Source organism: Chaetodon auriga, chromosome 11 (genome assembly GCF_051107435.1).
Source record: "Chaetodon auriga isolate fChaAug3 chromosome 11, fChaAug3.hap1, whole genome shotgun sequence".
Lineage (NCBI taxonomy): Eukaryota > Metazoa > Chordata > Actinopteri > Chaetodontiformes > Chaetodontidae > Chaetodon > Chaetodon auriga.
This window is the reverse complement of record NC_135084.1, coordinates 19,688,439-19,713,319: the sequence shown is the minus strand read 5'-3', so window position 1 is coordinate 19,713,319 and position 24,881 is coordinate 19,688,439. Positions and strand designations below refer to the sequence as shown.

The 24,881-nt window shown below is 44.0% G+C and overlaps 1 pseudogene; it reads left to right on the top strand.

Annotated features, from left to right (window-relative positions):
* The first annotated feature begins 1,458 nt into the window (after positions 1 to 1,458).
* LOC143328338 (amine sulfotransferase-like) lies at positions 1,459 to 10,951 on the top strand (annotated as a pseudogene).
* The last annotated feature ends 13,930 nt before the right edge of the window (positions 10,952 to 24,881 follow it).

Here is a 24,881-nt window from a genome sequence, read left to right as displayed (position 1 = left end):
TCTCAAAGTGAGGTCCAGGGACCAACAGAGCTCCCTGAAAGCTCAGGCCTATCAAAGGACATATCCTGATCAAAGGTAACTCCCAGGTTCTTTACAGTGGTGCTGGAGGGCAGCGCAATGCCATCCATAACTGCTATACCATCAGAAAGTTCATTTCTGAGGTGTTTAGGGCCATGAACTATAACTTCAGTTTTGTCAGAGTTAAGCAACATAAAATTGCAGGTCATCCAGGTCTTTATGTCCTGAAGATACGCTTGTAGTCTAATTAACTGATTGGTTTCTTCTGGCTTCACCGATAAATATAGCTGGATATCATCTGCATAGCAATGAAAATTTATGTAGTGTTTCCTGATAATGTTCTCTGAAGGAAGCATATGTCGGGTGAATTGAATTGGTCCAAGCACAGAACCGTGCGGAACTCCAAGACTGGCTTTAGCTAGCACAGAGGAGTCATCATTATATATGTTCTTAGACTGATTCTCTACTGTAAAGCTTGTTGGGTGTTGATCTATATTCATTCACTGTCAGAACACAACAGTACTGTTGGTGTGTTCACAGGATCTGCATCGAGTGAGGTCCGACAGTCAGCAGCCGTTCACAAGCTTTCACATTCGAGACTTAAAACCACGCTTGCAGCTTTGTGAGGCTTTAGGCACAACTAATGTCAGCATGGCAATATGACAATGCTAACATGTTGATGTTAAGCAGGTGTAATGTTCATATCTGGGCTTACCACTGTCCATGTAACCCTTACTTTTAGACAAGGGGATGCGCAGTGAATCCAAAATCCTAAAGTGAAAAGCTGTGGACATCGCTGCATTATATAAATGGAATCCTAAAGAAATAGCATATAAATTCAGCAATCTGGGAGTCTTGCACTTCTGATACCAGGTTCCTTTCTTGATTTCGTTTTCCGCTGCAGCTGGAGCCTCAGCGCAGTTCAACGTGGCACAAACACACAAGAGTTTTTCCCCTTCTTGTTGAGGCACTTTCATTTGCAACCGGACACAGGAAGCCTACACTTCGTCAGTGGACCGTGGTGTAGTTCTGTGGGCTGGCAGTTTTTAAAATCGGAAAAATCAGAAAAAATGGATGATTTTATTATCATTTATTTCAATTTTAATTTTAGACTGTCTTAATCCCGACACTTGACATTAGACAGAAGCATATACTCAGACAGCTCTTCCAGTGTCTCCACAAGACGTCCCTCTTACAAGTCTCCTGTCCTCCTCCTCATCATCTCTCTCCTGGCTTGCCCTACACCATTTCTCACCACCCCGATCCTCAGAGAAGCCCCTCTCTGCCCCAGCCAGGCTGCCCCCTGAGTGGTGGGAATGCACTCCTGTGCAGCAGGCCATGACAGGCCCATGTTGGGACAGGCCTCAGCGCTCCACTCCACAGAGCAAATGATTGACAGCCCTCACTGAGGGAGGTGGGATTCCTCATCTGTCAGTCAAAATGCCGCCAGAGATGAAGATGCGATGTAAGGGATCGCAGGGACTGGTAACACGTTATGAGCCAGTGTTTCCTCCTCCTCTTCCCTCCCAGGTCCTTAGCAGCTAGGTAAAGTTAGCTTGCTGGCTGAGGGTGAAGGTTGCCACAGGTCCAGATGTTCCTGAGGTTTGCGATCCCTCTCCCAGCTCGCTGTGATGTGCTGTGCCACATCTGTCTGGGCAGAGGTGTGCCATATTGCTTCCCATCTGCCACATGGCACACCCACACTCCCACACACACACACAGAAACAGAGGCACACACATGCAGCGTGCCCAGAAACTGCCCATTTTAACCAGGGCCATAAATAGTGTAATTCATGGGTGTGAAACAGCGGGTTTTTAAGAGCGCTCAGAGGAACGGAGCGGAGCTGGAACCTTTGGCAGCTGACGGACAGATTTTCTGTTCCTGGTAGCCACATGAAACTCTGTGAACTGCACACTGAACACAGTGAGACAGAGAGGCAATGAAGACCTGCTGGTACAAGAAAATGAGAGTCAAACCATCTTTGTCTGTTCCTTTCTCTCTGAATTTCCCTGTCCTTGTGTGTCTCACCATCTGTCTCCTCTCACTTTGTAGCTGTGTCTCTCTTTCTGTCTCTCCTCTGTCCTCTTTTTGAGCCAGGGGGGCAGTACTGAAATGAATGTCACCCCGTTCCCAATGTTACTTAGGGGAAATTGACTCCTTAGCCTCGGTGCTGTCGGCGGCCATATGCTGATGTTTTCATATTGCAGAGAAATGAGGAGAGGGAGTCATAAAGACTGCTAAAGTCAGAATTACAACCCTGGCTACCAGTAGTGAGGAGAGGGAGAGGCCCCTTCTGTCACACCACGGGCGCTGTTAAAGCCCCAATCCCTCAGTCCTAAAGTACCGTGGGCTTCAGAAGTACCACATTAACGCTGGCTTTTCATTGAAAGTTAGACACTTTTTTTTTACATTGCTCCACTGGCAGACGATTCAGCCTTATTCATGGCTTACGAGGCAGCATGTTTAACTTCATTTTCTTATTAAACATTCACAACCGGGTGGAGGGCGAGGCACGGTTTCGTTGCCCCGCTGATTGTGACTCTAGGAGACATCGCTGTCTTCCTCTGCACGGACCGTAGGGCTATAGGCAGCGTTTCCAGCTTATCTATATTTCATGCTTTTATCTGCTCTCAGCGTTTAATTAGGCAGTTAGCAGCTCGTTAAATTCTATTGAGAGCAAACTTTACCTCGTTGCAAAGTTGTGCTGATGTTGAGCTTTTCCAGGCGATGGAGGATTTTGATTACCTTGCATCCACAGTGTCATAAGTTATTATTGAGTTATGTTGTCTTTGTGGTTTAGCACCTCATTTTTTTCAGGCAGAATATTCTCTTCTGACACTTTTTTTTTCTTCTCAATGAGACAGATGGAGGAATAAAGAGTTGTTAAAGAAACTTGAGTCTCTTGTGTACCACGCATCACACTAGCTTGAAGTAATTTCTCAACCTTATAGCTGTGTGAATATGCAGGTTTGGGCCCAAAATTATACACTTACACATGGTATCACAGCTCCCAAGAAGCAAGAATTTCGTTATAATTGAGCCTGGAATAATTGATTGTTTGCCCACTTGGGGACAGAAGAAATATGTTGTGAACTCAACACTGACACATCCTCATCTTTTAAGTGATTATAGTAAATCTGCTAGCAAACAGTTGCCAACTTACAAATTCAACAAACAAAGAGTAACATTAGCATCAATTTGTAGTTGTGTTTGTGTCCACTTTATACAGCAAGTCTAATATTTCTTCGTCTTCTAGTTCTGTTTTGGTTTGCTGGCAGCAAACCACAAGAATGAGCTGAAAGATGCTAAAATGCTTGGTAGAGGTGAGGGGAGCTGCAGAGTCGTGTCATAATTCTCAAACAGTGACTCTTTTAAAATTACTCGTCATCATCTCACTCAATGTCGTTATAAGAAATATTGATTATAGGCGCTTTAAAGACATTGGTGCGTCTCTATTTCGTTTCTCAGTGCATTGTGAGCTGTGTCTCAAACCACACTAGGTGCAACTTGTTAATGCATTTCTTTTACTTTTTCAAGGACAGATACAGCACAAACACAATGGCCTATTACAAGTGAGTCTCAGTTGCATGTGCCATAAGTTTGTAGTTAAAATTACCTGGACTTCAGCTCTTGTCCTGGGAGCAGGTTGTTATTCTGGGTTTGGTGTCCTTTCTTTGCTTTGCTGTTATGGGCCACTGTTAGCAGACGGTCTTCCAAACCAAACTGCCAACCTGCTGCTCATAATAAAATGACAAAATGACACGAGTTGACCTCCAGTATGGCAGAGAGAGAGTCCTGCTTCGCCTCCCTCCACGACTCGGCCTGCAACAACTCTCCACCCTGAAGCCTGTCAGTGGACCTGCGGGTCCCATGTGAGCCAATCAGGGCTGTTATGTAAGTGTAGGGTGTTTGAAAATGGCTGTGGCCGGCAACTCAGATATGGCTTGTTGCTGATAATCGGTGGCGTGGCGTGGTGCGGCGTGCGGCTGACAGATGCCTGCTCCAGCTGGTACAGGGGGGGTTTATCGCCTGGTTGGAACGCGGGTCCTCACACCCCTCCACTGTGCTGGCCACCGTCGCCGTGTTTAATGAGTCACGAATTGCCTGTTTGTCTTCTGCTCCCTGCTGTTTCTGCACTCCCGCTTCCAGGACAATCCCTGAAACACATGCTGCTGCGCTCCGCAGAGCAGCCAGACAGGCAGGCTCAGCCAAACTGTTATAAAGAACAAAGTTGTCATTTTTTATTTCTTCCTTTTTTTGTCATTTTTTCTTCTTGGGTGTTCATCTAAGAGAGGGATGGGTTGTTCTGTAATAAAGCTGCCTTTTCAGATGCTGCGCCTGACCTCGCCAATATGGCTACCCCGAGAAACCAGTGCCCATTTGAAGCCCCTGACAAACACATAAATGGCTCTATAATTGGGCCGCTTTGTTGTGCGAGGTGCTGGCTCGTCTGAAAGTGCCGTTCAACACTTTGTGGTAAATGGAGTTACATTATGACAACACATGGCAGTTGCTAAAGGAGCAGAAACTGGCACACTGAAAAGAAATAAGCAGGTGGTGTTGACACAGAAATGGTTTGTTTTAAGTCAATAGAAAAATGCAATTTGAGGAAAAAAAAAAAGTTTTCTGCGACAACTAAGCAGATCACAAATTCATCTTCAGGCCAGCGACAGGGCTGTGTGACGAGGCAAGAGAGGAAGGATCTGCCTCGCGGTCCAAGTAAACACCCGGAGACGCTTGGATGACCATCAAATGGACCAGAGCATGCACACACACACAAGCACTCACAGAAGGGGTGTTTGTAGCCTGTGTTAGGGGATGTTCTGCAAGATGCCCAGAGCTTTTCCTTAATCTCACCTGTTTAATCTGCAAGGCTGGGCGTCAGCTTCTGTAACGGGAACAGGTGGCTCAAACAACTGCTGCTGGACAAACTCAGAGAGACCGTTCTGTAAGACCTGATTAAAGCCCCAATCTGACTTTACGAGCACATTAATTGGAAATCTAGCCTTTGAAATACTTTGATGGAAAATAAACTTTTCACACTTCTTACAGTAGCAACCCACCATGGATGATTTTTAATTAGAAATTTTGTCAGAAAGACATCCTCGGTGTCATTATCATGGAATGCATTTGCACACTGGGCTTTGAATTAGCTGTTGCAGCCGCCATATTATTCATTTGTCACGTCCTCTGGCATTGACTACATGCAAACATCGACACCTACACCACCTTTGTGAGATAAGCACCGAGTGACGATCAGAAGAAGTGAGAACCATCCGTGGAATCTTGGCAGCGTCCGGATTCAGCCCAGTGCCGTGAAATCCTCATTCTGCGGGGCAGCTCTTTGTGGCCGGCTCTGGGTTCTCGGAGTGGCATTCTTCTCATTGTACAGGTCACCGAGACAGAGGCGGCCGGCCTGAAAAGATCCTCGGTGGGGGGAAACAATGGCTTAAGGCAGCCCATAAATGTCTCCTGTTCAGCTTCGGCCCATTGACTCTTGGCCTCCCCGCCAAGCAGGGCCCTGTCAGACCAGCCCCTCTCTCTAACAGCTTAATTAGCAGAAAGAACAACAATGTCAGAGCCTGTTTCGACTGAAATAAAAACAAGAAAAGACCCAAAAGCTGCTCTCTCCGCCTCTCATTGTCCCCGTGCCGCCTGTGATAACAGAGCTCTGACTTTTCTGTTCAACTTAGTACAAATAAAACAACATTCCTACACTGTTCCATGAGGAGCATGACGACCGACTGATGGACCAGCAAGGGGGGAGCTCTCGGCTCTGATCGCGCTGGACTTGGTTTAAAAAGGGCGTTTCTTGGTTCGTTATTATCTTTGACACAACATGTCAGCACTGAAGATATTTGTTGAGTGTTTTCTGTCAACTTTACAACTCTTGACAACCAGAGACGCAGACATATAAGCTCCACATCTCCTTTATCGAAAGCTGTCCAGCTGAATGCTTTGCTCTGAACTCAATATGATTTTCATTTTTCATGATAATGGTGATGGAGATGATGATAATGCAGTTTGCATTGTGATGCTAATGCGAGTTCCTGGCGTCACGGGGAGACCGTGCGAGGAGACGCTGCACTGGTGTCCACCATGCTGGCTTTGAACCTTCTTTTGCCCTTCGATGTCTGACTGACTGATGGATCTTGTCTGTCTGACTGAAAGACTGTGTCTGTCTTTCACTTTGTCCTCCTACTTACATGTTTCTGTCAATCAGTTGCCTTTTATTCTCTTCCCCGTGAGTTTTTAGCGTTTTCATGCCTCCTCCGTCCATGTCTGGACACTTGTTTGTCTCCTCTTGTTCAGATACTGTGTCCCTGCCCTCCATTGGTGAATGTGGTCCTCTGGCACCTCTTCATACCTCCACATTTTTCTATCGGCCTTACTCATTAATCTCCCTGTCTGTTTGTGCCCCATCTTTCCATATCTCCCTGCTGTCATTCTTTGTTTTGTTTCTTTTATCTGTGGTTCACATCAAACACTGGCACCAGATTGATTCTCATGTGAACAAGGCTGCAGTGGGGGGCCAGGGACCTCTTCTCCGGGCTTTGAAGCTCCTTCCCATCCTGTTCACTGCTTCTCGGACCCCCCACCCCAACACACACACAAAAACACACACGTCACATGCTTTTTCAACTTCCCTCTCCGGTCTCTGTCTGCTCTGGAAATGATCAAAAGACACCCACTTTTACTTTGCCATGGCGGGGGCAAGCAAACCCTTTCACACAATTCCTCCTGCATTGAGCAGAAACGCCCAGCTGTTGTTTTAAAGAGGTTTACCTGGCTACACAGCTGTGTGCAGAGCGTTAGGGCTGGGTGTTCAAGGTGTGCCTATAATTACATATGAACTATACTTCATGTTTACAGCCATGCTAGTGGCTCTGTGAAGGTGTAGTAAAGCACACTGGTGCTTTGAGCTAAATGCTAACGGCATGCACATGGTCATAATAGCAATGCTAATATGCTGCTATTAAACAGATATAATGCTTACCATGTTTACCATTCTGGTTTAGCATGTCAGCATGCTAACATCTACTAATTAGCACTAAACAGAAAGTTCAGCTGAAGCAGTCTTTATACTATCTTTGTGTGAAGTCGCTGTCATGCACTTATGCACAAATAAAAACCCTGAAAGGCATTTCTCAAGTATCTGCACAGCCCAAAACTCCAAACTCCAGTTCAGTGAGTCACTTACAGCATGCACCCTATGTTGATGTAGATTTACCTTGACTTCATGTCTCCTCACTGTGTTCTGTTCGTGTTCAGTCTTGTTGAAGAACATACACAGCCTAGTTTGTACCGAGGCGCTCTCATCAGCTATGCACAACCCACTAAATGCCCTCATATTATAGCGTCAGTCTCATGACAGCATTAGAGCAACAGAGGACAGACGGCAACAGTTTCTTTCAAGCGCTTCTCTCAACGTGTTCACCTGCCGTGGAGGTGTAAGTAGATAAGTTTTTAAATTTTAATACATCATTTTATTCTTAATACGCTGTTTTGTTTCAGGCCGCAGGTGAGGAGGGCTGCCAGATTAAAAGTTAGTGTGATGAGAGAAAACTACAAAAAAACAACTGGATGTGTCTTTTGTTTTCAGCAGTCGTTAATGCTAAATCCCAGGTTATTTTGAGATTAAACTTTTTAATCTATGCATTAACAAACAAAAATTTTTAATCACGTGTATCCTTTCGTCAACGCACCCAGCAGATAAAATGAAGTGATGAAGCTAAGAATACCTTCATGACTTCACTCTCATTTATTTCTTTATTTTTAGCATCTATGGATTCTCTGGATTTATTGGGCCCTAACCTGTTCAGGTACAAGAAGAGGAACTTTCTGGTCAAGGACAAGTTGCGACCCAAAGACCTTGATGATCTTCAGCATTTTGAGATCCGTCCTACTGATATTTTCCTCATCACATACCCCAAGTCAGGTCAGTTCGCAATAATCAACACTTCTTCAAAATCACATGTAGTTTCAAAGGTAGCACTTTTGTTTATTCATCTTTGCCACAGAGAGAACTGTCTTATCTTTGATTGACACAACTCCAGTGTCTTTTTGGGAGAATTTAACTGTAAATCACAATATATTAAATGATATATGCAGAGGAGGTGGCAGTGCATTTTTCGGCCCTGAGCAGAGTCTCCTGCAGGCTTACAGCCGCTCCTTGTGAAGGTTATTGCTTTGAGAGCGTAATGAATGAAATAAATGTAATGAATGAGGGCAGTTCGAATAGACCTTTTTATCAACTCTGAGCAGTCAGATTTTAGTGAGTCACCCCAGTGGACATTACACCTTTGGATGAAGCACAATTTGCATTAAATCAAAAAGATTTAAAGGAAGTTATTGTCTATCATGCTGCTGGCACAGACAGAGAGCCAAAAGCATGACATAAGGCTGTGAAGTGAAGAGCAGTGTCCAGAATCTTTAATCTGATCACCAGGTGGGCAAACAAGAAAGCAAACTTAACCAGGTAAGTTGTGAGTGAAGATTCTGGGTTGGTGCAAAATTGCTGACCTTTCTCAGTTTTTCTCAGTTTAGACGCAAACGTGCAACCGAAGTTTTCCAAAATCTCCACTCTGGCTGGAGTTTTTAGAATGCATCGTTTTCAGAGGCGAATCCTCCGTTTGCGTGTAAACGAAGGGCACAAACGAAGGGAAATGTCCGTGTACGTGTAAACGGGGCTTTGTGCTGCATGCTGTGCCTTCCAGAACTTGCAGAATAAGCAATTTGGTGAGTGTGTGTTGGCACATTTTGTGTGTGTTGCCACAGGCCTTTTTTGCAATACGGACCGGTTTCACGTAAAGGAATAATTTGCCAGACCAGCGTAGAAATGAATAAAAACAAATTATTAAAAATACAACTGACCATTACCCTGAATGTTGTTAGTGGGAGCCCTGCGTTTGTTTCTCTTCAACGAGAAGGCTTCATTGCCTCACTTGCGAGCCTGTGGCCACATATTATGCAGAGCGGGCTTTCTGCGTGAGAACCACCTGAAGCGATAAACCCGTATTTTAGGTAGGACTGCTGATATTGTCTCTTAAATGCAGCTTTCTTGCAGCTTTCTTTTTCTTGGAAGTTGTAGGCTCTTCTTCTTCTGTCTCATCATTTGACCTTTTCCCTTTTCCGAAGAAGCTCTCCAAAGACGTTTGTTTTTTACTCATTTTTACCAGCTTGTGGGCTTACTCTTTTACTGCTGTATCACGTGACCAAGACCAGCAGTTTGACATGTGTACAGAGGCACAGGCGGATGCATTTGATTTTAAAAATAAAACTACTTTCAGACTCTGATGATCAATACAATATTTTTTGTTCAGTCTCTCTGTGCGGCCTGGGACCAAATGGCCCACGGACTGGTACCAGTCCGTGGCCCAGTGGTTGGGGGCTGCTGCTGCAGAGCATCCTTTATGAAGGTAATGAAGCCGTTATGAAGGTAACAATGTTCAGTTTAAAACTGTTTTGGAGAGCTGCTCTCTCAGCTTTATGGTCATTTTGGAGGATGTAGTTTGTGGTGCTGTTGCATTAAATTTCCACTCATATCAATGTGCTAAGTAACAGAAACAGGCTCTTAGGTAAGTGTTACCGTAGGTCTGTCTGTATGGTCACATTCCTCTTATTTTCTTTGACTCTGTAGGCACAGCATGGATGCAGCAGATCCTGATCAAGATCATGGATGCCGCAGACCCTGACTGGGCAGAAGATGCCACCAATAGGGTTCTAGTTCCGTGGCTGGAGGAGAGAACCGCAGATGACCCTTGTCGAGAAAGGCCAGAGCCTCGGATCTTTGGCTCACATCTCCCTCCTGACATGTTGCCCTGTGGACTGAAAGATAAGCAAACTAAGGTCACAATTTGCGAAAGTCAAATTCACACAAAAAGAAGCCTGTGTCTCTTGAGCTGTGAAAACAACAGTGAAATCATCTGTAATCATGTGAAAGATCACATCAACTACTGTATGCGCCTTTTCCCCTTCAGATTGTGTATGTGTGGAGGAACCCCAAAGACATCCTGGTGTCCCTCTATCACTATGCTCACAGCTGGGTCTTGCTGGAAACGCCTCATAGCTTTGAGGAGTTCTATCAGCAGTTCCTGGATGGTGATGGTAGGTTCAGTATTGAGGGGTTTATTATGCACAAATACAAAAATATATTGATAAGACACAATAAATACTTGCAGATGAATTTTACCCTTTACATAAAAAATATGTTGATCGAGGTTTGTAAAGCAGTAACCAGCAGGTCTCACTCACCTTCTGCAGCACTGACATTCACATTTGTCTTCAACAGTTTACATGGGATCGTGGTTCGATCACGTGAGAGAATACTGTGCAGCGCGACAACAACTGAACATCCATTTTATGCAGTATGAGAGCATGTTGAAGGTCGGCAATCTTTTTTCTATTGCGTGTTTGATAGAACATGATAACAAATCTGTATGAAGCTGCAGATTTTGGATTTAGGGGCTTTTGTTTTAGAAACGCGGCAAACAATGCCTTATTAAAATATGAATTAGCCTGTGTGGTTGACAGGACCTCAGAGGGGAGGTTGTGAAGCTTTGTGCTTTCCTGGAAAAAGACTTGACAGATGAAGCCATCGACCATGTTGTGGAAATGTCCACCTTCAAAAGCATGAAGTCCAACCCCAAAGCAAACTACAAGGACATCGTTGAAATCAACCGCTATAAGACAGAAACCATGCGCAAAGGTTTGTGTCCGACACTGATGTGTCCTCTGTATCATGTCTACACCACACAGACTTCTAACTGACGAGCACACGCTGATCCATCTCTGACTGTTTCTGTCTGAACAGGTGTGGCAGGTGACTGGAAGAATTTCTTCACGGTGGCCCAGAACGAACAGTTTGACAAATTGTTCGAAGAGAAGATGAGCAACTTTCCTCTGACCTGCATCTGGGAGGTCAAGCAGTAGCTCCTCTTACATTCAGCTCAGCCCCTCACTAGAGAGAGTCTCCCTCAACAGTCACAAAATCAGCGATTCACTTGCTCAGGGGTGATACACACTTGAACCTCCGTCAGTATTTCACATTTTACAAACAGGCTTCTCATCTGTTTGTGGTGCTCAGTGTGATTAGCTACTCAGTCGCCGGACGAAATGTCGGCGTAGTACGTTTCGGCAAACTACAGATATGTTCGAACTTTAGGTTTCTTTACATTTAAATTTTCACTTTTATGTTGTGGCAAAGGTTTGGTTAAAGTCTGGTGAGTTTAGACACAAAAACATTTTGTTAGGTTGAGGAAAAAATCATGTTTTGGCTTAAAATACTCACCACAAGCACGCCTTGAACCGTGATCTGCTGCTTGGAACTGATGAGAAACTCAGCTCACACACATGTTCTGCTAATCGCAACTACATCACCTTCATAGCAGAGCATTGATGTCCAAATTTGTTGTTAACAGTGCTTTGCAGAAATGTACAAAGCTAGCATTTAATACTGGTGACTGGGCCAGTGCTTAGTTTAAGTTCACCCACATAACAAAAAAGCACATTTTCTCACTTAACCTTTGTCATTGTTGCTTTGTAGATAGTTTTGGTTGTTTTTGTACAAATTTTGAGATCATTTCTGCTGCCTCCTCAACAGAGATGCAATATTCCCTTTGAAATAAAGATGTTTGTCCTCTGATGAGGGGAGTGGAGGTGTGGAAACAAAAGAAACTGTGAAAACTGTTGTAAGAAAATATGCTTTTCTGTAATTTGGGTGATCTGACTCTTTCACACAAAGCCGAAATAAATGGTCAATAAACCACAGAAGTAGTACAATAGATCACCATAGCAGTGTGTGTGTGCAGGGCCATCGTCCAGTGTCTCTCTTCGTCTTTAAAGCACCTCTTAATGCTTGTACTATGCAGGGTTCTAAATTAACTTTTTTGATCACCAGCCAATGTGGCTGGTGACCTTCTAAAGTTACCAGCCAATCAGAATTTCCACTAGCCAAATTTTTTCCTGGTGAAAATAAGAGAGATTATGAGTGCCACTGAATGCATTTGATCATTTTATTTACATTGTTGGCATGAAAAATGCACAGAAAGTACAACACATGAAACAAAATATACAAAGAAAGTGCAAACATTTAATTTATACAAACAAAAAATGCTGTCAGATTTATTATTTTATAAGACATTTTTCCAGTATTTAGTATCATTACATTCCTAATAAAATGTATTTTTCCTTTCAACTTAAAGTGTTTCTGCCTTCCTTCTTTAATAAGAAATATATATAAGTAACAGCCATGACTTAAGCACTTGCAAAAAATTGCATTGGTAATAAATTGAATTATGTATGTACAACTAGAAAACACAAATAGTGCAGCAGTCAGTAGTGCAGACTCCTTCGACTCTCCTGATGACTTCGGGCACTCTCATGGTCCTTTACTGCCTCGACTTTAAAATTATTAGTCCCCACCACAAAATTATTCGTCTTGTTTTTTTCTTTCGTGTACATGCGGCAATCCTTACAAAACATGACGGCATTTTCGTGATCAAACACAAGCCATTCACGACCTGTCAGCCATTTAGCGTTAAACTGTCTTTTCTTCGTTTCGCACGCTTTATCGACATTCTCATCCCCTGCCTCCTTCCTCTTCTCGCCCCCAGACGTCTGTCCCAGCCACGCATTTAGTTTAACTTTACTTTTTACTTTTAGCTAGCTCAGTCTCCTTTTTTACAGTTTATACGCCGCCGTTCATTCTTCTTCTTCTTCTTTGTGTTTGCGTTTCCGTGGTTTCTCGCGCCGGTTGCACTACAAACTGTAGCGTGCCTTCGCACAGCCAATGGGCGTCTTGTACGTCATCACGTAGCATTACGACAGTGTTCATGGGAAATGTAGGACGAACTGTCCGTGGGACAAATGACCAAGAACTGTAGAGCGGCTCTGACTGACATGATTGCCTAATGCATTACCGGCCAAATTGGCTAGTAAGTTTTTATTTACACCCGCCAATATGAATTTTAACCCGCATTTGGCGGGTTGGCGGGTGTTAATTTAGAACCCTGGTACTATGTTAATGTTTTAACCATTTATACAACTGCATTTTTGTTTTCTTCCACATTTGCTGTCACTGAAGAGTTCAAGTTTGTCGTCTTAGCTTTGAGTACAAAGAAGTTCGATGAATATAGCCATTATATACGCATGGTCATTGTGTTGATTTTACACCTCTTGTCTAGCCGGGGCTTTGATGAGCCGTCAATAAATCCACCGGAAACAAGTGATGTTGTGACTCTTTTTTTCAATTGGACGGTCAAGCATGAAGTTCAGCCCTGGGACAGCCTTGTGCCTCACTGCGCCAGTATTGTCAATTTCCTGACTGCGTGAAGACGTACAACCCACATAACTTATTTTTTTAACAGCAAGGCCCTTTGAGAGCGTCCGTGGCTGAACCATATTTAACCTTTCTGTGTCAGACCACCCGCCAGTGGCTGGGCCTCTGGCGGCCCATTCACCACCTCAGTGGCACCGACAAGCTCGCCGAATATGATATAGAGCCAGATCGCAGACGAACTGCGCAATTTATTCGCCCACAAAACCCAAACATCTTTAGAAGATGTGTTGTGCGCTGCCTCACAAAGGCTCCGTGGGCCACAATGCCACAGCAGCAGCATAAATTACCTTCAGTTTGAGGTGGTGGGTTTTTATGTAGAGAACGTCCACATCCTGCTCTTCCCATGATAAAAAAAAGCACTTTTTCCCAGGTTGTATCACACACCGGGGGTCTGGCTGTGTGAGAATCGGGAAGCAGGAGCTATGTCCTTCATATTGTCGTTTTTGGTCATGTTCAGTTTGGGCAGAAGGGGCTTTGAGATCACAGAAACCTGAAAATGGCCTTTTAAAATCAAGTCAACATGAGAATTTATGACTGTTATTAAGGACACAGGGAGGTTTTTAGGATATTTAATTCATTACATCTGGAGCACAAAATGAGGTATATAGTGTTGAGTTTAGTTGGCAGTAGGGTTAAAACTCATAATTATGTACATTATCCATTCATTAATTTCATTAATTAATATCTATAAAACACAACAAAATAGCGAAAAATTACCGACAATGTTCAGTAAACGGCCATTTACGGGAAAGGAAATGAGCAAATCCTCAAACTGATGAGTGATGTTTGACTCATCTTTCATCAAAATAGATTAATTTTCTGTTGATCGACTAATCGACTAATCATTTCAGCTGGACGACACATTCTGATGTCAAACGAACATTTTACATTTGACCTTAATAACTTGGTCATTAACTATGATTTCCTAAAGTTCTGTGACTGAAGTTCGTTACAAACTCTGTTTACTTTTCTTAACTCTAGTCAAAGGAGAAAAAGCTGCCTGTGCTTAAAGAATATTAAAGACCAGAATCAACAATGTGTTGTCATTACTGTCTGACCTGCCTACCCTGTCTGTGGCTCTCATCCCCAAACACATGCATCAAAACTGAAGATGTAAATCTAAGAACAAGAAGCTATTCATTAAAAAAAAAAAAAAGAAAGGCTAAATCACGTCTAAATGGGCACAATCGATTTCAGCAAACATTTCTCAAATGGGAGGGAAAACTGCATTTTTTGGGGACTACTTTCTGCTGTGGAATGATTACATAGAGCTTTGGTTCCAAAAGAGTTTGGACGCTGTGCAAAACAAATAAAAACAGGATGCAATCATTTGCAAACTAACTGTGTTTACCGACAACAGTTCTACAAAGTGTCCCTAAGCTCATGCAGTAACATCCTTTATCCAATCACGTGTTCACAAAGTGGTGAACCTCGCTCCATCCTCGCTTGTCAATGACTGAGCCTTTCCAGGATGCCCCTTTCATACCTAATCATGATACTATCACCTGTTACCAATCAACCTGTTTACCTGTGGAATGATCCAAACAGGTGTTTTTGGATCATTCCACCTCTTTCTCAGTCTTTAGCTGCTCCTGTCCCAACTTGGTTCAAACGTGTTGCTGCATCAAATTCAGAATAAGCAGATATTTACAAAAATCAATGAAGCTGATGAGGTCAAACATTAAACATGTTGTCTTTGTACTGTTTTCAGTTGAGTTTATGTCAGCAAGGATTAGCAGGTGATCATGATTTTACAGAGTGTCTGAGCTGATCTGGAATCAGTCTTGTGTTACTCGTTTAAAAAGTAATGTTGCTTTACTAATTACTCAACAGCAAAATATATATATATATTTTTTTCACAATCCAACTCCATCAAAGATGCCTTTAAACAACTCCAAACCCGCTAACTTTAGCCTCAGTTGACTCAGTGCAGCAGGGGTTCCTGAGGCTCCTGAATCTAGGCAGACCAGTGGTCAACGTTAGCATGACGGCTATCTGGGCACAACATGCAAATAACACAGCTTTGGAGATCCCTGCAACAAACTAACAGCAGCCCACCATCAGACTCCTGGAGGAGCAGCAAACAGTCCGAACCCCTAACTGTTCAGGAGCAGAGCATATTTGTTATTTGTTAACAATAAGAAAAATAAAGAATATGACCCTTTAAATGTTTGAACACAATGTAATCCATGATCCACGCCACTCCTTCTCCATCACGCCTCGACGTGACCTTTGCCGACTGACGCTCAGCAGTCCCAGATGACCACAGGACCGCGGGACAATCCCAGTAGGTTAATAATTACTCCGAGTCCACAGTGACGGAAGCCTGACCCCAAGCACGGCACAGCACGGCATGAGTGGCCCACGGCACCACTGATAAATGAGCGACGGCTACCGTGGCGTCTCTCGTTTGTGTGTTTTGAAAAGATTGGGCAACGTACCTTCAAAGTGTCCCCGTTTTTGCACAATTGTAGGAGTGCAAAGTCACTGGGAATGAGTGGGAATGTGGGTTTGAAGGCAAGGCATGCTGGGAAGGAATTTAAAGGCAATTTTACCTAGTTTCAAAAATGATCACCATGTGTCCCAAAGACCCTACAGATCTGACATATTATCTAATTTTTACAGCTGATGAATGTAGCTTGTAAAATGTGATATTTGTGACCGACCCTGACAGTGACTTAAATTTTGTTTGGTCATTTGTGTGTGCATATTTCTTCTCTTTTCTTTTCTTTTTTAAATAGCTTTTCTGTGACAGCGAGAATACAGCATGGGGATGAAGTACGACAGAGAGACGAGAGAAAGTCCAGCAGAGAGAAAATGACAGAGCGATGCCGAAGCAGCGGCAGAGGCCGTGGCTTTTCTCAGAGATGAACATTAATAATATGACGAGCCACAATAGACGCACTGAGATCAGAGAGATCACCTCCATTGTCCCGCCATCTCCTACTGACACCGACCGCTCTGGTGAAGGAAGAATAAGAAGAATAGAGGAGCATAACCTGGCCGCTCACCATGCCCCTCTTTTTAAAATACATAATGGCCCATGGTCCTCTGCTATGCCTTTTAAGTGTGTTAAAGACTTGATGTGCAGGGATGTGGAGGTGAAGGCCTGCACGTTTCAGCTCAGAGTCAGCAAGTTGTGTCAGCTTTTATTTATTCTCATGTATTTTTGATTGTGCGTTCATGCTGTTAATGTTCAGTTTGCAAATACAGGCAGTGCTTCCACAAGACTCAGAAAACTCTGTCAGAAAAACAAACAAATGAGTTCAGAGAAGTTGAGATTTTGAGTTTGATTTCATTTAAAAGAATCTGAGATGATGGTTATTTTTGTTAGAAACTCTTACCTAATTAAAAATGCAAAAACATCAAATTGATCCTGCGTTTCTAGCTTGGAGTACTTGGTTCCTACATGACAGCAGCAATATTCGAAAACAGTTTAAACTTAACCAAACTGCTATAAGGACTAAATGTACAAAGTGTCTCACTCCTCAACCTAATCAATGAAAGCAGTGACTGCTAACCAGTCAGAGGCAGAGCAGGGTGAGTTATGACCTGCCAGCATGGCTGGTGCAAGTGGCAGCTCAGACTCAGTGATGAGTATTATAAACAAAATATTACATATTACAGATTCCAAGTTGACAGGGCACGCCGAGTTGAAGCTTGTCCTGAATCACATTGAATCATTTGGAAAGGGCGTGTGGAGGGAGAACAGGTTGTCTATAGATCGGACTACCCTGCAGAGGAGGAGAGGCTTCCTACAAATCGTTCCAGTTTGTTTTTCCTGTTGTGAAAAAGTTCTGTGATGTTGTTCAAAACAGCTCAGCAGGCAGATGTGTCTTACTGGAGATACAAGAAGCCAAAGTGGTTTTAGTGGTTCATCGTTTCCTTTGTTTTACATCCAATTTGTTACTTAACGACAAAGGTGTGAGAGCGTCGATTGGACATTTATTCTAAAGAGTTAATCTAGTCTATCACCAAGACGGTGCTCATGTTGGATTTTATTTTGTTTTGGCTTTTGGACTGTTTCGCCCCCAAGTTGTGTTTTTCAGTTCAGCTCATCAAATTTTGCTTTTTGTACCTTCAGTCTGTCTACCCGTCTGCAGTACAGGGAGAATATTTCAACCTGTTTCTCATTTGAGGTTTTCTAGAAAAGAGTGTATCTTGAAACTAGAACTAGAGATAATAAGTTGGAGTGCTGCAGTGTGATCATGAAAACACTGATTATTGAAAAAAACCCCACAAAATTATTGAAACCAATAGATTGACATTGCAAGAATACAGAAATATCCCCATTGCACCGGCAGATGTTTTTCACTTTCATTAAAAAAACAAAACTTCAAGATCTCCATAAAGGTTTATGGACAAAATATCTCTCTAAAATAGCTCCTGTCAGATAACTGCAGTGTAATAAAATGTACAATATTTTCTTCCAAAATGTAGTGAAAACGTGTAAAGTGACATAAAATGGGAATACTCACTTGAGTACTTGAGTAAATATACTTAGTTAAAAACATAACCACACATGGTACCATCAGCTGGACTTTTCATACTGTAGATAAACCAAGAAGAAGGTAACAGTTTGGCTTCAACTGTCTGCACACATGATTCATTTTCCGGATGTCTGAGGAGATCCGTACAGTGCAGACCACCACCGAGGAGGCCCTGAGGTGCTGCAGAATATCAGCAGTGAAAGGAGGACCGGTGTCAATAGAGCAGAGGTTCAGTGGCTGACCAGGGGAATCCCTGCGGTCATTAATCATCAGAGTGGACAGACACGTTACTCTGAGGTGGACACGTCTGGGACACTGCACTCCAACGCGTCCTTGACCTTATCTGCGCTTTTATCTACTTTATTTTTGCATTGTGTTTGTTTCTTTTACAGTCTTGATTGTTGTCTTTTCTTACACGTTTTATTGCGTCCTCATGGATGAAACATGTTGTGTGGGTACATTTTGATTGATTGATTGATTAACTGCTGAAAGAAGACAGGTCTCTCTTCTGCTGATAGGATCCCATATTACAGAGGGCAGTTTCCCAATTTAGCTCTTCTGTTGTTATTGGCGCCTTGATCAGTGTGAGCCCTAAAGCAGTGTTGGGTCTTGACCTCAAAGTGGGTCACAGGAACACTACTATGGATTATTTTAGGGGGGTTGGTACAACACAGTTTTTATGTTGTCAAAAGATGGCCACAGTTAAGTTGAATAAGCAAAGAAACCAACATGAACCACTGAGTTTGGAGCTTTAAGACATTAAGAACTTCCTGTTTTGCTCTCTGTCTGTCGGCATTTTTTCTCCACCTGTGTTTCCTCTGCTGATGCTTTCATGTTATCTTTCAGGAGTGTTTATTCACAGCCTGATGGACCCGAAGGCTCCCACATTTGAAGTTAAAGCTCAGCCTTCCGTCTAAGTGTAACCACTTTGGCAAATAAAGAAGATGAATGTGTGCAAATCTGAAAGCAAACAGCCGAGATTGTCAGCACCGCGGGAACACGATCTGGGCCGAGTGAATGATGATGTCGCTTAACTCGATGACAGATCACTTAGAGGGCTTGAGAAGGCGGCTTTCAGATTCTCCTCTCCTCTCCTCTCCTCTCCTCTCCTCTCCTCTCCTCTCCAGGGACGGAGCTTTCGTCCAGAGCCATTTTTCAGCCAATTTATTTCTTGATGTGGTCTAACCTGGGGCATCTCCCGCTGGGGAGGCTTTATGTGGTGATTAATGACGGGTATTTAGCCCAGGTACCTGGGGGAGCTGGAGCCCATCTGCACAACACTGACAGGTACAACACTGCACTCCAGGACCAGACAGGACAGGCCAGGCCTGCAGCAGACTGGAGAGTGGCAGACAGGTGTGACGAGTGTCACTGTGCCTCCGCCAACCTCAGTTACATGCAGTTTATTACTGCTGCCGAGTGGTTTCTGCCTTGTTTAAGCTACTAGAATTTAAACTTTAAAGAACTGCACAACTTCCATGTATATGTTCTCATTTTTGTCTCCCTCCATCTTCCTTTATCTGATGTCTTTCAGATTGTTTCCCCTGCATACTTCCAGAGCATCCCATGAAAGAGCAAGAGGACCCGCTGGCTGAGGCCAGATGATTTAGACATCTATTATACGCTTGAACGCCTTGTCTTCTTCACTCCATCATAGACCATCCCTCAGCAGAACAGGCCCAGATGCCAGAAGGACCCTAATGAGATTAGGCTGCGGACAGGTTGGTGGCCAGTAGCTGTCACAACTACTCTGTCTGTGTGTGGAGAGATTAATGCGCGAGTGTGAGTGTTTGCATGAAGGCATGCTTGTGTGAGCTTGCATCGGCACATGTATGCGATGCACAAGTCTACGTGAGTGAGTGAGTGAGTGAGTGAGTGAGTGAGTGCGCGCAAGCTGCCAGGATGATGGTGATTAATGAGCGAGGTAATCCATAGTCTCGTTCTGTCAGTGATAGACACATCAGCAGACCCCCAGAGCCTGATGAACAGACTGTGCAGCTCCATCAGTCAGAGCACACAAACAGAAACACACACACACACAGACAACACAAATAAGAAGTGTTGTCTACTGTGACAGACTCTTGGTTGCTTTCCAGTTTATTATTGGATCAGCGAATCTAATTTTTCCCATATAATTGATGATGTATCTTCAACAGACAGCTACTTTTACTTTTCCTCTAAATCATTAATTGTCCTTAACCCCTGCGTGCAGCTTTGTGGACATACACCTCAACCCTGAGCGCTAAGACGATGGTAACACAATGCTAACGATATGGCTGTTCATAAAGCCAGCAGTCTGCGTGCACAATGCTTGAAACCCTGTGGCCCCAGACGCCTTTGAAGCCCACTGAGATCAAAAAGCAATGCTCCATGGAGCACAGACTAGGTGAGGAGCATGGGCAGAACAAGAGACGAATGGTTGGAAGCAAGGAGGGAGGGACGGAGGACAATGCCTGCAGGACAGGGCTGCTGACTTCCGAAGATAAAATCATATTTTGAGGGCAGGCGTCCAAAACTCCCCGTCTGCCTCCGTCTCCCCTCCTGCCTTCCCTCCTTTCTTCTCTGAATATGGACAATGACTGTTTGCGTTTACAGAACCATAAATCAGAGGTGCCCATTGCCACAGAGCAGCTGGCACGTTTGCCAATAATTATAATTATTAATCATGCCGATTTCACGGTCTTCAGCGGGACGGCAGGAGACTGCACGGGACAGGGTGCGGCTGGCGCCTCCGGGCCCGCAAAGCAGGCTGGGAAGGGAAGAGTGGCCTACTGAAGAGTGGGGGAGGAGGACAGTGGAATAGCAGCAGGGACGTAGAATCAGAGGAGAGCAGAAACATAAGGTTTTACCTCATTTAATCACTATACACAAACTATTCTAGAAGAGACTGTGAGAAGTCTTCGGAGAAGAAGACAGTGTCAGTTTTTAAAGGAAAAACCCCGAAAAGACATTTTCAAGTGAGAAAGTCCTCTAGTGTCCTAACTCATTATGGCGGGAGCGAAGGAGGAAGTCAGGTGACGCGACAGAGCGACATGTTGGATGTTCTTTTCCAGTTTCCAGCCGAGAGTCAGTATTTCTTTTTGACTCCCAAACGATGATGACGAAGGTTCCCTGACCTTAATAAAATACTTCTTCTAACTCCAACCATCAAGTCTTCCAAAGCCTAACCAAGCGACCAAACCAAACCTTAACCATAGTGGTGTCAGATCATTAAACAGATTTATTTTTCAACACTAAATTATGAATGAGCGATCAGAAAATGCTTCCTTGTGTGGCTCTAAAGGGCAGTCACAAACAATGATTCATCTATTTCCTGTTTAATTTGGACTTGTTGTTCCAGAAACCAACTCGTGCCGTCTTTTGCTCCCACGTCTCTCGTTTTCATCTCACTCTCGTCACGGTGGAGGAATATAAAGCTTCAGGTGATCGCTCCAAACATCGAGCCTCTGGAGGACTTGTGTTTAACTACTCGCATTCATTCCAACAGCTGTTGCCAGTTCCCTCCTCCTACTCAGGCCCTCTGCTAACCAGCTGCCTTACAGAGCCCGGTAAAGCATTGTGCAGAACTGCCAGCTTGTGTCATCTGCCTTTCACTTCTACAGTACTGTAAACACCAGGACGACTGCATAATTAGACGGTTAAGTAGTAGAAGACGGCGTTTTACTTGTTAAAATGTGCGAATCACGGGAAGCTGGCCGAGTGTGTGTTTGAACATACAGTCCGCGCCGCTGTGTGTTTTTGTCTGTGTGCCTGTTGTCGTACAATCAGTGTTCTTACATGTACAGTACATATCGCACGCTGGACAGATGGGCGCTGCATGGGTGTGATCAACAGAGACCTGAACCCTGTTGTCCTGATCGCCAGTACAAACCCAACAAATACCCTGAGACCTGCAAGATCCAGCTCTGGTCTGAGGTCAACACATGTCTGTGCTGGCACAAACACACACTGAACAGATGTGTTATTCAAATCTGGGGACAAATAGCAGCTTAAAGAGGAGCTTCATTCACTCTGAAATGTGGCATCACAGCTACTGCGGTGGCCCAGGAGGGAAAATGACACGAGAACAGACGAATTAAATCCTTAAAGGTGAACTAAAATTTAAATTCTCTTCCCCTTTTGTGCAGGAAATATATCTAAAATGATATTGCAGCTATTGTGCATGATTTTTATTCATTTTTATTATTTCAAGTGGCGCTCCACTGACTGCCACTGACATTTTTTCCCATAATTCAACAAGCACCCAAAGCATACAGCACACCACTGATTTAGCATTGCACTCCTGTAACACTGCTCATAAATGCTTCTTCCTTGCTACAACGCAACTCAACTGCAGATGGTTCAATCAAAGATTCAGGTGAGTTATGCTACTGGCAGCTAATGCAGCCTCGAGCCGCTGGTCTCAAGCACAGATGAAGAGCTACAGAAAGAACTCCACAACACCTGTAAACCCATCGTGCTACTCAGGTTGTAATTCACTGAGGAGGTAGAAGCTATCGAGCTAGCTGGCCTGCTCCTGTCAAATAAAACTATTTTAGTTAATTATTTTTGGTAATTACAAATAACTACACAAGTCAAAACAAACACCAATGATATATTTGCTGATTTCTTAGAAAAAAAATAATTAAACTTTCAGTTGTTTAGGTTTTTTTTTTGTTACCTCTCTCTCCTTGTCTGTGTCTCTGCAGGAGGTGGGAAAATTGACAGCAGGTTTGATGGATGACCTCCAGTCAACTCTCCATCTCCTCCCTGCTCCATCCTGCCTTCTCCTCCTCTCTCCGTCCCTCTCCTCTGGCTCTCCTTATCCTCTCCATGCATAACACAGCGTCCCCTGGGCAGGTCCGGACAGGGGGCCGGTCTGGGAGGGTAGACCCAGAAACAAAGCACTCTCTGCCATTCGAATGCCCTCCCCCCGGGCCCCGGTCCTCCAGGGAGAGTGCTCTCTGCTGGGCCGGGGCTGTTAATAAGCTGCTAATGAGGAAACAGACCTCTATTCTCTGCTAACATCAAGACAGATGGACGCACGCGACATGTTTGTTTTAAACTTCCGACTGGTATGACGGATTAAAGCAAGAAAGGCTCTGATTGGTGGATGATTTAGGGGTGTGTGATTGGTAGTGATTTTTATGTCATGTCAAATTTTGTATAAATAACTAAAGTAACTTTAATTTCTGAGAAACAAACAGTAATATAATTGTGTGGTCGGCAACCGCTACAAGCATTTTCTAGATTTTTCCTCTTTTCTTTCATGTCTGTATGGCACAAACAGAAGCAGGGAGGGCTCCTGCTCCTCCAGGAGAAACTGGGTGGAAGCTTTCGTTGGCACCTTCTACACTTCAGCCACCGGATCGACAAACTAGAACTAGAAAAGCCAACGTTGTCTGAGGAAAAGTGTGGTTACTTGCACTGAAATCTGCATGTGTGATCAGAATAAAACGTTTTACAGTGTTATTTTCCTTTCTTGTGAAATTTTGAATGGAAGTCAGGTTTAAGTGAAGTTTTAGCGTCTTTGTTATTACACTAATGATAAAGATAGAAATAAGAATATTAAAGCTTTTGGTAAACTGAGCACAAACTGAGCAATTTCTGACAAAACAATCTCACTGTCATGTCCATTTAGTTGCTGTTCTGGAGCTTTCGATCCTACCACATGTTCTTCATCACTAGATGGAGTTTACCTGGTTGCAGATGTTCACGAGTTGTCACAAGGTCCTCAGAAATTTCAGGTCTCTCTTGCTTCAAGATTGCTCAGTTATTGCTGTATACAGTGACCGTAGAAGTTTTGTTTGTTGAGTTAATATTAGCTGCAGTCTAACTTTGAAAATTTTCAGGACATCAGTGAAACTAAAGTGTGAGATGGAAAATGGTCAAAGACCGGGGACAAAAACAATAAAACTATACATGTTCTGTATCAATACACCAGAATTAACTGCTGCCACAATCTGCCATTTTCAGCATACTGCGCATCACTGCATGTTTCCCAAACCCATCAACATCAGTGTGTTTCCATGCAGGTCTTTGCCTTCACCCACTTTCTCTTCACCTCTGCAGCCTCCTTCCTCTCAGCTTGTCGGAGGAAGCGGCATGCTGTAAACTCTGCAGGCCAGATGTGATCCGAAGAGACAACTGATGGTATTAAAGACACCAACAGGACTTGGAAGTGTGCCTTTTCAGACTCTGCATTGTCTACTTAGGCCCATCAGTGCAACAGGAGGACTGACAGGAGGTCTGCACTCAAGGGCCACACTCGCATTGAAACCCCATCCTCTCTGTGTCTCGACAGGAGGCCCATGCAGGGCTGTCTGTGCCAGGCAGGCAGCCTGGCTGTGTCTAGCGGCGGGATGCATAACAGACAGGTATTGATATGGATTTCTCTGCAGTAGGCCCCAGCAGAGAGCCCGGGGACTGTTAATAGGCCTCTAACGGGATGACCAGCCCGTGGACGGCCCCCACTGACCCCCCAGCACTGTGGAGAAGGGGAGATGATAACAGATGGAGGGGGGAAAGGCGCTCTTCCTGTTTGACGGACAGACGGAGAAAGGTGGAGGGCGGGGTGGGGGTGAGTGACAGCTCTTGGGGCTTCAGAAAGCGACAGTGCTCGTGTGTATTTGTTGAGGGCAAGTGACAAGTTACAAACCTGCATTTTGTCTAAAGGCCTGCAGGGGGCAGCTCCACTGGTTGCAAAAGTATGTCCAATTGTATGTAAACTTATGAGAAAACGACCTTTTCACTTGATTTATTACCTCACTGTACCATTTCTCAACGGGCTTATGGTCTCAATCACTAGTTTCAAGGCTGCCTTGGTTTCAGCTAAAACCCCCATTAAGCCATTGTGCTCACCAAAGTCAACGCAGGCTCACAGTACGCATTGCATCGGCCGAAAAAGTGTGATGAAGTGTTGTGTTATGCTGCTCGACTGCAACAGGGTGGCGGATAGCTTGGCCATCCTCCCTGGTGGTAGTTAGTGTCATGGTTACCAGCTGCTAGATTCCAGCGCCGCATCCAGTGGCTATTAGCACAGCATCTGCTGCTG